The sequence below is a fragment of the Lissotriton helveticus genome, chromosome 9 (genome assembly GCF_964261635.1).
Source record: "Lissotriton helveticus chromosome 9, aLisHel1.1, whole genome shotgun sequence".
NCBI classification, from domain to species: Eukaryota; Metazoa; Chordata; class Amphibia; order Caudata; family Salamandridae; genus Lissotriton; species Lissotriton helveticus.
The window spans coordinates 943,478,390-943,490,678 of NC_136070.1; the positions used below are offsets into that span (position 1 = coordinate 943,478,390).

The 12,289-nt window shown below is 49.3% G+C and overlaps 1 protein-coding gene across 1 annotated transcript in view; it reads left to right on the forward strand.

Moving 5' to 3' along the window:
- The first annotated feature begins 11,852 nt into the window (after nt 1-11,852).
- The window catches only part of LOC144782052 (delta(3,5)-Delta(2,4)-dienoyl-CoA isomerase, mitochondrial-like), a 221,724-nt gene continuing 221,287 nt past the window's right edge, over nt 11,853-12,289 (forward strand). Inside the window, exon 1 of the mRNA XM_078661188.1 lies at nt 11,853-11,870. The gene's annotated coding sequence lies outside the window, so the exon portion shown is untranslated. The remainder of the gene's footprint in view (nt 11,871-12,289) is intronic.

Below are 12,289 nucleotides of genomic sequence, written 5' to 3' on the forward strand. Positions count from 1 at the left end.
TTTATATGCTGAAATGTGTGAGTTTCACAAAACCAAACTCATGTTCTTGGTCATATCTTCTTTGAAAGGAGGATGAGTCCTACCCTGAAAAAGTATAAGCATTGTCATCCACTTGTTCCCCACAGGATGTTACCATGCTATGATCCTTTTTAGGAATGGCCAGCTATTGCTCCAGATACATTTGTGACTTTGCCATGTTGAGTACCCCATTAAGAGAGTTGACAAACAAGAATGTTCCTTTCCAATGGCTTTTTTTTTTATTTCAAAAAACCTTTATTGAATTATTGTACGGTACATCAGTGCAATACACATTCCAGCAAATCCAAATTTGCGATGTACATCAGTATTAACCACCTTCCCGTAACGACAATCATTAATTAGTAACTCCCCCCCTTAATACTTTCGATGTCGACCTATTTCCTTCCAGCACGAACATAGATGTATTACAAAGTGGGTAATATTGCAGAACATGGATAAGTTCAATTGTTCATATCTTGACATTCAATGGCACACCTCTTCATAGCACACCTCCCCCCCCTGGAATCCCTCTCGTGATCTCTCCCACTGTTCACATATGCATGATTTCAGGATACCCCTAACGGTCTTTACACCCCATCTAGGAACACTACACCTTTCAGTACAATTTGTCAAGTTCCACAGTAGCGTCTGGGGGTGCGGGGGGCGGGGGGGGGGCACCCAGAGACCCAACAGTATTTTCAGTTCCAAAGACTATTTCTTCCTGCCCTGCATCATTAGTGTCGGCCTGCGCTAATAAATATGTAGATAGTGGGCCCCAAAAATCTTTTGGGCGAGACTTCACAGGTAGCATTTCTGCATAAAAACCCAGGTTTTCCTGCGATGTAGTCATGGTGTGGATCCAACATTTAAATTTGGGCACCCTCTCTTTCCCCCAACGGCAAGCTACATGACGTTTCGCCAGGAGCAAACTCATAGCAAGGAATTTTTTGTGCGGATTTTGATCCTCTTGGGAAAGGCCTAGAAGGCCCAGCAGTGGGCAAGGGTCTAATCTAATCCTAGCATGGTTGATAAACTCTCAAATGTTTGTGTCTAAAAGGTTGCCACCTGGGGACAACTCCATGCCAGAGTGAGAAAGTCCGCTCCTTCCTCGCCACACCTAGTGCATCTGTTATTTTCCCGTAATTGAAATCTATAAAGCCTGGCAGGGGTGTGATACAACCTATGTAAAAACTTGAAATGGATAAGGCGCAATCTGCTATTCCCGGTGACCGATTCAGTGTGTGTACAGCTTCGCTACCATTGCGCGTCGGTCAGGGGGTTCTCTAGGTCCCTGTCCCATTCATGTCTGGCCTTTATCTCATGAGGTGGTTGGGTTTGCCGACTGAGTGTGTTTATAAAGGATTGATACTGCGTGTCTGGGTGGATCTTTCTGTAGGAACGCATGCAGGGGTTCAAATGTAGCCGGCTCTTCAGGGAATGCAGGGGTTGCCGCTTTCACACTCTGGCGAAGCCGAGCATATTGGAACGTGTTCATTACTGTTGATGTGCGCGGGGCAAAGAATTGAACTATGGTGCGAAATCGCCCCCCAAGATATAGATCCCCCCATGTGAAGTACTGGAGGGTCTCCAGCATTCTACGGCAGATCCCTTCTCCCGTAATGGCTAACAGGGGATTGCAGTTCAGTGGCAAGTTGGGAGAGTATAGCATTGGGGATTCTAATTTGTGGGCTATTTTCTGCCACGCCACCACTGTGCAGTCCACAGTGGAAGGGTCCCGTTTATGGTCGCTCACCGATGTAAAGAGGTAGGCCGATGGAGGCGTTGGCGCCATGTAGCCGTCCTCTACGGCAAGATGGGGCATATAGGGTGACGTGTGGAACCAGTACATCGCAAAATAGGCCTGCCCACAATAGTAATAGTATTCTAAGTTGGGAACATCAAAGCCACCTTGATGATATGGTAACATCATAGTGTTCAGGCTGAGACGCGGCTGTTTCCCACCCCATATAAGCCTCGTGAGCTGCGTCCTGAGCGTTCTAAAAATAAGATGCCCGGTGATATGGTATATTAATAAAAAGGTATAGCAGTTTAGGCAGCAGCACCATTTTGATCAATGAGATTCTCCCTGCTATGGAGAGGGGCAGACGCAGCCATTTAGTGATGGTATCGGTAATTTTAACCATCGTGGTACTGTAGTTAGCCCTCATCAACGCGTCCCTATCTCTAGTGATGTGGATGCCTAAGTACTTGAGTTCTTCCGATTTCCAGACCAATGGGTAGTCTAGCTGGTGCGGTAGAGTAGCCTCTGTTAGGGGAAAAATTGCAGATTTGGACCAGTTGATCTGAATTCCGGATATGACTCCGAATTTGGTAATCTCCCTAAGGATGGGGTTCAAATTTTCCTGGGGTTTGTGGTCATATAAGGTTATATCGTCCGCGTATAGGGAGATGAGCAGCTGTCTGGCCAGGTAGATCAGCACCATGTCATTGTGGTGCTGCCGTAGTGTTGCAGCAAGAGGTTCTATGGCCAGAGCAAATAGGATGGGGGACTGGGGGCAGCCCTGGCGCGTTCCCCTGGAAATGGTGAAGGTGGAGGATCTAGCGCCATTCAACAGTACCGATGCCATTGGGTAGTGATATATTAGCTGTATCCACTGGAGAAAAGAGGCGGGCATACCCATACGACTCAGAATGCCCATCAAATAATCCCATTCCAGGGAATCGAACGCTTTAGTAGCATCGAGAAAAAACGCCACTGCATCGCTCTTGGGGTCTATATCTTGCAGTACTGAGGACAAAGTTCTACGATTATGTGCTGTGGCACGATTCGGTATGAATCCCGCCTGGTCGGGTAGCACTAGCCTTTGCATTAGCAAGTTGAGCCTATTCGCAATTACTTTTGCAAGTATTTTCACATCGCAATTTAATAAAGATAGGGGCCGATAGGAGTCACAGCTTGTTGGGGCTTTCGCGGTTTAAGTAAAGAAGTAAGTATTGCTTCACGCATGGATTCTGGCAGGCTCCCTTCCTCCCATGCAGCATAGAAAACGTCCCTGAGGATTGGGGCTAGTATGGGGGCATACTCCTTATAAAATTCGATCGGTAACCCATCCGATCCCGGGGCCCGCCCTGATTTCATTTGCATTATAGCTTCCATTATTTCATCCAGTTCAAAATTAAGGTCAAGAAATTTACGTTGGGTATCGCCCAGCCATGCTAGGGCCATATCATCTAAGTAGGCTGCCAGGTTCAATGGGTCTCCTCTCTGGGAGGAGTAGAGTGTACTGTAAAAATCTTTGAATATATTAAGCATGTCCGGGAGATTCCTGTGGAGGTTGCCGCGTGCATCTTGTATGGCCGTTACATATTTGGAAAATTTCGGGGGCCTGATTCGGTCGCCAGGGCTTTCCCGGGTCGGTCACCTTCCCCATACACCCTCTCCATGTACGGTTTACCCCTGAACTTGTTCTCCCTGTCAGCCAGTTCTTCGTACTCTGAAAGCGTGTTGCGCATTTTGGCTCTGAGCACGTGACCGTCAGGGTTCGCAGCGAAGTCAGTTTCGAGCCGTTTAAGTGTCACCTCCAGTTTGTTAAGGTCCTTACGTAGTGCCTTTAGGACCCCCCCACCTTTGGAAATGCACCACCCTCGGACTGTGACCTTGAAGGCCTCCCACACTATAGTGATACTAGAGACCGAATTAAGGTTGCATTAAGAAAAAGCTTGGATATCTTGTCCTAGTTCTGTCTTGAAGGCTGGATCCTGCAAGTGTAGGGGATTTAGGCGCCAGCTCCTGTATCGGGAGTGCTGTGTCGGGGTCTGTAAGTCTACCTTGACAGGTGAGTGGTCCGAATATGTGCGGGCTAAATGTGTCACGTGACGCACCCAGTGCGCCATTCCCGCCGATAGAAATATATAATCGAGTCTGGCCCAAGAGGAATGAAACGCTGAGTAATGGGTACCTTCTTTCCCATCAGGGTGCATATGCCTCCAGCAATCTATAAGGTAGTTATCATTAATTAGTTCCTGCAGCGTCTGACTTGTAATAGTGTAGTGGGCATGGGTAGCATGAGACCTGTCTAATTGAGGCTGGATCGCCGTGTTAAAGTCTCCACCCCATACCACGTATGTCATGCCTATTTCTTGAATCTTGTTCCACAATTGGAGGAGTGTGTGGGGTTCGTCAAAGTTGGGGCCGTAGTAGTTTGCAAAGGTCATGTCATACGCCTTCAGTCTTCCCCACAGGAGGCAGTAGCGCCCACCCGTATCAGCGGCTGTCCCGCCCAATACAAATGACACAACCCGTCCTCTGCCTCCCTTACTCTCACCCGCGTCTTAAGCTGCAACCAACAGCCAGATCATCGGGACGGGGGCAGATCGCCGGGCAGAAGCATAGGTAACATATGTAGTAATCAGTTTCATACATCACCCCCGCAGTTCAGGATGTCGGCTGTGGACCAGCCCAGGGGGCCTACAAATTGTTTAGAGGTAGTAGTGTGTTCAATCCTGTTCTGACAGGGGGAGGGAGGTCTGGAGCGATCCCGTGCACTCGAACCTGCCGATGCATCCCTCCAGTGACGTTTAAGGTAGTCTTCCACCTGCTGCGGGTTCTGGAAAAACTGTTGCTTACCAAGGTGAGTAATCTTCAGTTTTTCTGGGTACAACATTGCGTAGGGGATCTCCTGTGCTTGCAGCTTCTTTTTGACTGCGGAAAATTTGCGTCGGGCCTCCTGTACTAGTTGGGTGAAATCAGGATAGAACGCCAAGGTTGTGTTCTCATAGTGCACCTGCTTGCGCTCACGAGCGAGACGCAGGACTGTGTCGCTGTCGCGGTAGTTTAGGAAGCGAGCTATGACCGGCCGCATCGTCAGAGATCTATGTGCGTGTTCTACCACCAGATTGGCCAAGAAGGATTCCCTGCCGAATAAATCGATAACTAGTTTCTCCCCGAAATCTTCCATCCGGCCCACGCTGGTGGATTCTGCCAGGCCTAAAATTTGCACGTTATTCCTCCTGGAGCGTGCCTCCAAGTCCTCATTCTTTTCTGCAATGACGCGTAGCAGTTTGTCCATGTGCGTGAGTCGACTGTTACTAGTAGTGGCTCCATCCTCCAGGTCGAACACTCTGGTTTCGACCTCCTTAATGCGATTATCATGTTGGTCTAGCTTGTTGACCATTGCTTCCATCCTTGAATTCATGGTATCCATTTTAGTGTCTATGGAAGTAAGGCTTTGTCTCATGCTCAGTAGCAGTGATTTCCAGTCTTCCTCCACCTCGCCCGCGGCACCCGTGTTGCCGCTATCGACGGATTGCGATCTGGGCGCCTTGCGGGTTTCAAATGGAAACTTAGGTTGTTTTGTCTCGGTGCGCCGCATGACAGAAGATTCCCAGCTATGCACAAGGTAGAGTCAGGCAGAAAAGGAGGGAGTGCTGGATTTAACGGTACTGAAGGGGTCCAGCCGCAAATCTGCTAGGGTGGGCAAAACAGTACCCAGTGAGTGCGCACTTAACTTCCGCGACAGCGTCAAATCACCACGTAGGGATAGGGTGCCCCGTACCCCTGTATGCTTGCTTCTAGGTACTATCCACAGGTAAAGACACAGCTGACCACCATAGGTAGCAAACTCTCACTAGTGTAGAAGTGCCGGGACCTCCAGAGTGCGAAAAGGTATATCCGGTTAATCAGTGCGGTTGCCACTTGGTTAAGGCCAGCAAGTGGCCTGGTGCTTGGGCAGGATCCCTCACTGTCCCTTTGGTCGTCGAAGTTGCTTGTTCCCCAGGACCATATGGGGGCAGATCAGTATTCTCTAGCATTCGCTGCAGATGATGGAGGCTAGGGGCAGGATCTCCCACTGTCCCCAGTCATCGCTGGCGCTCGTTGTCTGGAACTATAAGAGAGCAGGCTGGTGCCCTTTAACACCTGCTGTATGCGGCGGAGGTCAGCAGCAGGGGGTGTTACAGCCTGGTCTACATGGAAAGGGGGCAGTTTAAATGGCGGGGCCCCGGTGAAGGACTGTCCTCTGTATTCCAAATGGCGTCCGCACCTCCCCCAGGCTGTCTCAAGACCTGCCACAGTCACCTGCCAGGGGGGCGCTCTGTACCTTCTAACACCGCGGGCGTCTGGCAGCCCGGTCACGTCCCTCGAGGCTCAGCCGGCAGCACGCCCACACCGCCAATCTCCTTCTGTGAAGACGTATCGCGGCCGGCAGCTCCAAGGAGCACACACCCCCGGACTCCGGTCGAGCCGTTCTCAAGGCCTCTGCCAACCCCCGCAGCCAGTCTCGGGGGGGGGGGTGGGGCACAGCCGTCGGTATTGCGGCCACAATCTCCACTTCACCGGGACCGCAGGATCAGCAAGTGTGGCCGCCGCCGCTCTCAGTGCAGCCCACCACGTTCTCCTTAACTCCGGCCTCGGGCTGTCCCAGATGCAGTCGTATGAGTCCCAACGTCCCAAACCTCTACAAAACAAATTCAAATGGTATGAGCCCACACGAACCCTCCGCTCCTCATCCACTAATCTCATTAGTATACCTAGGATAAGGAAAGCTACTCACGGTGGCAGGGCCTTTAGCATAGCAGCAGCCCATCTCTGGAATAGCCTCCCTATTGCAATCAGGAAAACAAGCGAACTGATGCCTTTCCGAAAAAAGGTAAAGACATGGCTTTTCCCCAAAGTCTAACTGCCCCAAGAGTAATTTGCTCACTTCCCCCATCCTGCCCCATGATGCTCATTTCTTAGTTGCACTTTCACAGCGCCAGGATGCCCGTAGGGTTGCAGCGCGCTTTAGAAATGGCATAAATAAATAAATAAAATGTGTTTCCGCCGGAGCTCCTCCTGCGCCGCTCCCAGCGGCTTTCTTGATTACTCTGCACTCTAGTCTCCGAGATACTTGAGAAAGGTACCGGAAGAATCAGCAGCGCCAGGGCATGCACTGGTAAGGAATTTTGCTCACTACATATGCGCGGATGGTATTTATGAATGATTATCTGCCCAGCCGGGCTAGAGCCTCACAGGTGTGTGGCCATCTTGGTCGTGCGCCACCTAGCGCCCCCCTGTTCCTTTCCAATGGTTCTCTGAATGTGATCAAAGTTTCAAGCAAATCAAATTGAAAATGCAACTGAAAAAGCCTATTTTGATCCACGGTTACACACTGAGATTGTAGTAGATGCAAGCCCAGTGGGATTGAGCTCAATTCTTGCTCAACACAATGGACATCCAAATGCTCAGAGACACATTGTGGCCTGTGCTGGCAGATGTCTGTCTCAGACTGAACATGCCTATTTGCAGTCAGAAAAAAGAGCCTGGCTGTAGTGAGTGATTGTGAACATTTTCATGTGTTTCTGTACGTAAAGCACATCACCCATGTCACTAACCACCCAGGTGTTGCGCACCATTTTCCGAAATCCAAAAGCCAAGATGTCTCCTTGCAATGAGAGGTGGAGGTTGTGATTGCAAGAGTTTGATTACACTATTTTGCATAAGCCGGGGAAGGATCAAAGTTCCACACAGTACTTTTCACATGTGCCATTACAATGTCACAGTACAATGTCCAAAGTGGCTGAAGAGTATATCAATTTCATAGTAAAGTCTAGTATACCTGCAACTCTATCAATTAAGCAAATCCTTGCTGCTAGCAACACAGACAGAGAGAGACATGCTCATACTCAAGGATATGATTACAACGCAATCCTGGAGAAGGATTATATTGAATAACAAAAATGTGCAGGACGAACTTTCTGCCATTCAAGAAGGCATAGTACTAAGAGGTTTTTGCGGATTGTAATACCTGAGAGCTTGAGGCAACAAGTCATTGAACTTGCACACGAAGGACATTGTGACATTGTACCAACCAGGAGAGCCCTTAGAGACCAAGTGTGGTTTCCTCGTCTTGATGAAAGGGTGTGATAAGTAACTAAGCAGCTTATTAAACACTGTGGCTTTAATAGAATTTTGTTAGGTCATCAGTAATGTGACTTCATGTACATAGGAATGTTCTAAAACAGCCAGTTGATGTCTGCTGGGTTTGTTGGTGGATGAGATCTTTATTCCTGGATTAAACTTCATCTAATTCATCTAATTGAATCCTGGATTTATTTATGGAGAATACTTCAAAGGGTTTAAAAGGAACTGAAAACATGTCACCAGTATAACTGCTAATCTCTCAAGACAACACAGCATCCGCTAAACATGTCTAATCTTCCTAAACAAGCGTGGCAAAAAATTGCAGTTGATTTCTTTGGACCCTTAAACTATCATCTTGTGGTAGTTATTGATGAGTTGATGATTAGTGTCAAATTTGTCATCGACCACCCATGACAAGTCATTAAGAGGCTGGACGAAATTTTTGCAACATGGAGTGTTCCCTCCATTCTTAAGTCTGGCAATGGTCCACCCTTCAATAACATGGAGTTTAAAGACTTTCTTAATTTCTTCAGGAAATATCAGAAAAGCACACCTGTCTGGCCACAGGCAAATGGCCTTGCTAAACCATTTATTGGCACCCTTAAGAAAGTGGATCAGTAGGCTGCGCTAGAAGGAATTGATCTTAAGTCAGCCCTGCATTTAGCCCTTCGTGCTGATCAGTCAACTCCCCATTCTAGAACAGGTGAAAGCCCTGCCACCTTACTGTTTGGGAGAGCTATTGGGATGAAGTTACCGCAATGGACCACCAACCGAGTAATAGACACTGATGAGACACAGACATGTCTTGCAAAATCAAGATAAAGGCCAATGTAGATAAGCACAGATGCGTTCGGGCATGGTTTTCGAAGAAGGAGACTAGGTTCTAGCCAAGCAAAAAACAGAAAAGCAAGACTGGCACTCTGTTTGATGTTGATTCATTGAAAGTTATGACAAGTAAAAGGCCTATGGTGACCGCTCAACGTTCTGGAATGTAGATTACAAGAGTCTCATCACATTTCAAGCATCTGCCTCGAAGTTCGTCGGCCCCAGACCTTACGAGTGAGACAAGTCCACGAGGGCGCCCGGGTCAAGCATCTGAGTCTACATCTAAGACGCCAGATGACAGTGCAACTACTTCACCTTGTACAACTCTATTTGGAAGACTTGTGGGAGCACCTCAACAACTCATTGAGGAACTTTAATGTATATATGTTATCTGTACTTTTTATTTAACAAAGGGAGAGATGTAGTGTTGTGTGATCATGTGTAGTAGGATCCTTGTGGCCCCCGATGGACTACTTAGTAGTTATGTAATCAGTTGGGGTGTGTCTGGGTGTGGTTAATATATTTACAATGCAATGCGTACAGTTAACGGTTGCATGCTGTAGAATAAAGACGTGTGCTAAAGAGCTCCAAGTTGGATAATACTGTGGGGCCTAGGCCCACATGCTCATAGTAATTGCGACACAGACACCATAGGCATAGTGGGTTAGTGACCCACGAGCACGTGCGCTCGGCTCTTTTATTAGCTGTGTCACGTGGTCTCGTGACATCAGTGGTGGGTGGGTGTTAGGTGTACCATTACATCTATAACAACTAGACAGTGTCTGCTAGGACAATACATTCCTCCCAAACTTTAATAAAAAATTAAGGAAAGGCACAAAGTCCGAGCCTGTGGGAGGAAGTACATAAATATACAGTAATTACAGATTTACAGTGAGTCTCTTCAGCTGCTTGCTTGATGACGGTGATGGAAATTGCTGCTGAGACTTTATTTCTTCTTGGCTCGACGTCCTGGTTCTCGGTGGGCGTGCTCTTCTTTGCTTGCGCCGTGGACGTGTGGTGGTCAGTCTACGGAGATCTTGCTTTTGAGGATGACGTCAAACAGGATGACCAGAAGTTAGACTTGGATGGGGTTGTCTTCAGCTGGTCCGTCAGTTTCTTCACTGTAGGCAGCTTGGCTTTACTTTTCAAAGGGTGGAGTGTTCGAAGGACATTCTTCTCACTAGGACGCCCCTCTCGCGGGTGTTCTCCTGCCACGAGATATCACCGGAGGCCCTTTTACCAGGTTTCCACTGGGCCGGGTATTATTCCACAGCGTTGCTCCAACTCCACAGTCTGCGTGTGAATGGAGGAGTCGATGGGATACTACCTCACAAAGTCCGTAGCTCCACCTGAAGGGTAGTTGTTGACTCTTGCCTTTGCGCACAAGTTCCTCATCTTCCCGGGACATGCAGGTTAGATGGCGATGGACTCATCTCTCGTGTTGGGACCCTCTGCCACCGGTGTCCCTGAGGCCTTTGCCCCTTGGATCTCCACGGGCTGGTGTGGATTGGTCAGTTCTCCTTGTTCAGGACATCTGAGCTCCCTCAGCTTCCAGACTGCCGCTCAATCCCAAAGGTGGGTGTTGCCAATGGTCCGGCCTGTGCTCTCCTACCGTCCACGGGTCGCCGGGGTCTTGTGAATAGGTGCCTGTTCTGTTCTTGGTGCTATCAGTGTTCTCCAGGACGTGCGGGTCACTGTACACGATGTTGTAGTGTGTCACCTCTTCTTCTTCTTGTAGGTGTGTGGACTTGTTACACCTCTCTTCACCTTTTCCAGAAGTTGTTGATGATGGCGTCGTGCCACATGACTTCTTACTTTATTTCTCTTCTTCATGGCATCGTGCCACTCTTCTCCTTTTCACGACACAGTGCGGTCACCTTTCTTCCTTTGTCTTGCTGACCAGGCTTCTTTAAGCAGCGTGCACTCCGCCTGTTTCCTTCTGGTCTTGTCCTGTCTTTAGGACACTGTCTTCTCTCCACTCTTCGGTGACTGGACCGGTCATTACGATCTTCTCTCTTGTCTCCGATTAATTCTAGTTACTCTTGGTGTTGCGTCCGTCTCTCCGGGTCTTCTGATCTCTCGGTTTACGGACGTCTTCTGGCAGGACATATTCATCCTGACTTGGCAGAATTTCTTCTTTCATTTCTGGCGATCATTTTGGGTGATCGGCTTTTGTTTGGGCGCCCCTCTGGCTTGTCGGATCATCCTTTTTCCTGGGCGATCTTCTTTGCTACCAGATGGGGTGGACAGCTTGCTCTTCGTGAGTCTTCTTCCTATCCGCGACCGTTGGGATCGCTATTGGTTCTGCTGCAGTGCTTTTGCGTTGGCGCAGTTTCTCCTGCGCTCTGCTTTTCCGGAGGGTTAACTTCACCTCTCCATGGACCTTCTCCGGTGGGTGCACTTCTCGTGCTCGCTTCCGGTGAGGCTCTTTAGCTTCTTGGGGCGTTCACCTTGCTTGGTTGTTTTGCCTCCTTTTGGCTGCGGGATAACTTTGCGTTACTCTTCCGGTGCACGTCAGTGTGCAGTGTAGTGGCAAGTTCTTGCTTCACTTGGTACCGTCGTGATACATCTTCAGTGTAGCTTTGTTCCTTGCGGTTCATTTGATTCTTTGGCGTTGTCGCTTTTCCACTTGCGTGTCGCACTTATCTTCTTCACACTTGGGTACTTGCCTCGCACGTCTTCTGGTGCTTTGGGTGTGGCTTCCTTACTTTCAGGCGCTGTCCTGTACTGTCCGCGTCCGGGGTACACTTGCGCTCTTCCAGTCGGTTGCCTGTGAAACTTGCTGCTTGCGGTAGACGTCTTGACTCTCCCTCTTCGTCCAGCGTGAGGTTCTCTTCTTCTGTGATTGCGGTGAGCACCTGTGGCCACAGGCATCACTTCTGCAGTGATGATGGGTCTCCGTCTTCGGCCGCGTCGCTGCAGGCTTGCTTTACCTCTGTTGGCTTTCCCTTGTTGTGTCTTGTGCTTGTTGGCTTCTTTGTGCTTCTTCTGACGCAATATCACCTAGTGACCACTAGATGGCAGTGTGGGCTGGATTCCCTTCAGCAGGAGCTCGCCTCCTCTTGGTGATTTTTCCTTCCCATGTTGTTTGGGCTTGGAGTCCTGAGCTTGCTTGCAGGACCTGTTGATGCCAGGAGTGTGCAGGAGGGGGCTGGAGTCACTGCAGGTAAGTCCTTTCTTTTCCTTTTTGTAACTTGGGGCAGTTGGGGGCAGTATGCAGCTTGCAGCTGTGGTGCTTGCTTTCGCTGTCAGCCGGATGCCTTTTCACTGTTTTTTTTTATTTTGGATGCACAGAAGGTGGGGGCACATTTCTCCCCCAGCGCTGGCCATGCTCTTCTTTACGCTTCTTCCTCTCTGCCCTGGCAGCTTGTGACAGTTCTCGGGCGGGGGGGGCGGGGGGGAACTTGCAGGATCTGTGCAGTCTCGTGGGGTTGGGCATCACTCCCTGTAGCTGCGGGTGGGCTCCACTGACAGTGTGCTGTTTTGTGTAACCTTTGGGGGCACTTATGCTGATCGCGGGTGGGCTCCGCATGTTTACTTTCATTTTCCCGCTTGCACGTCTTCTCCTCCACACAGCGCCGCGCC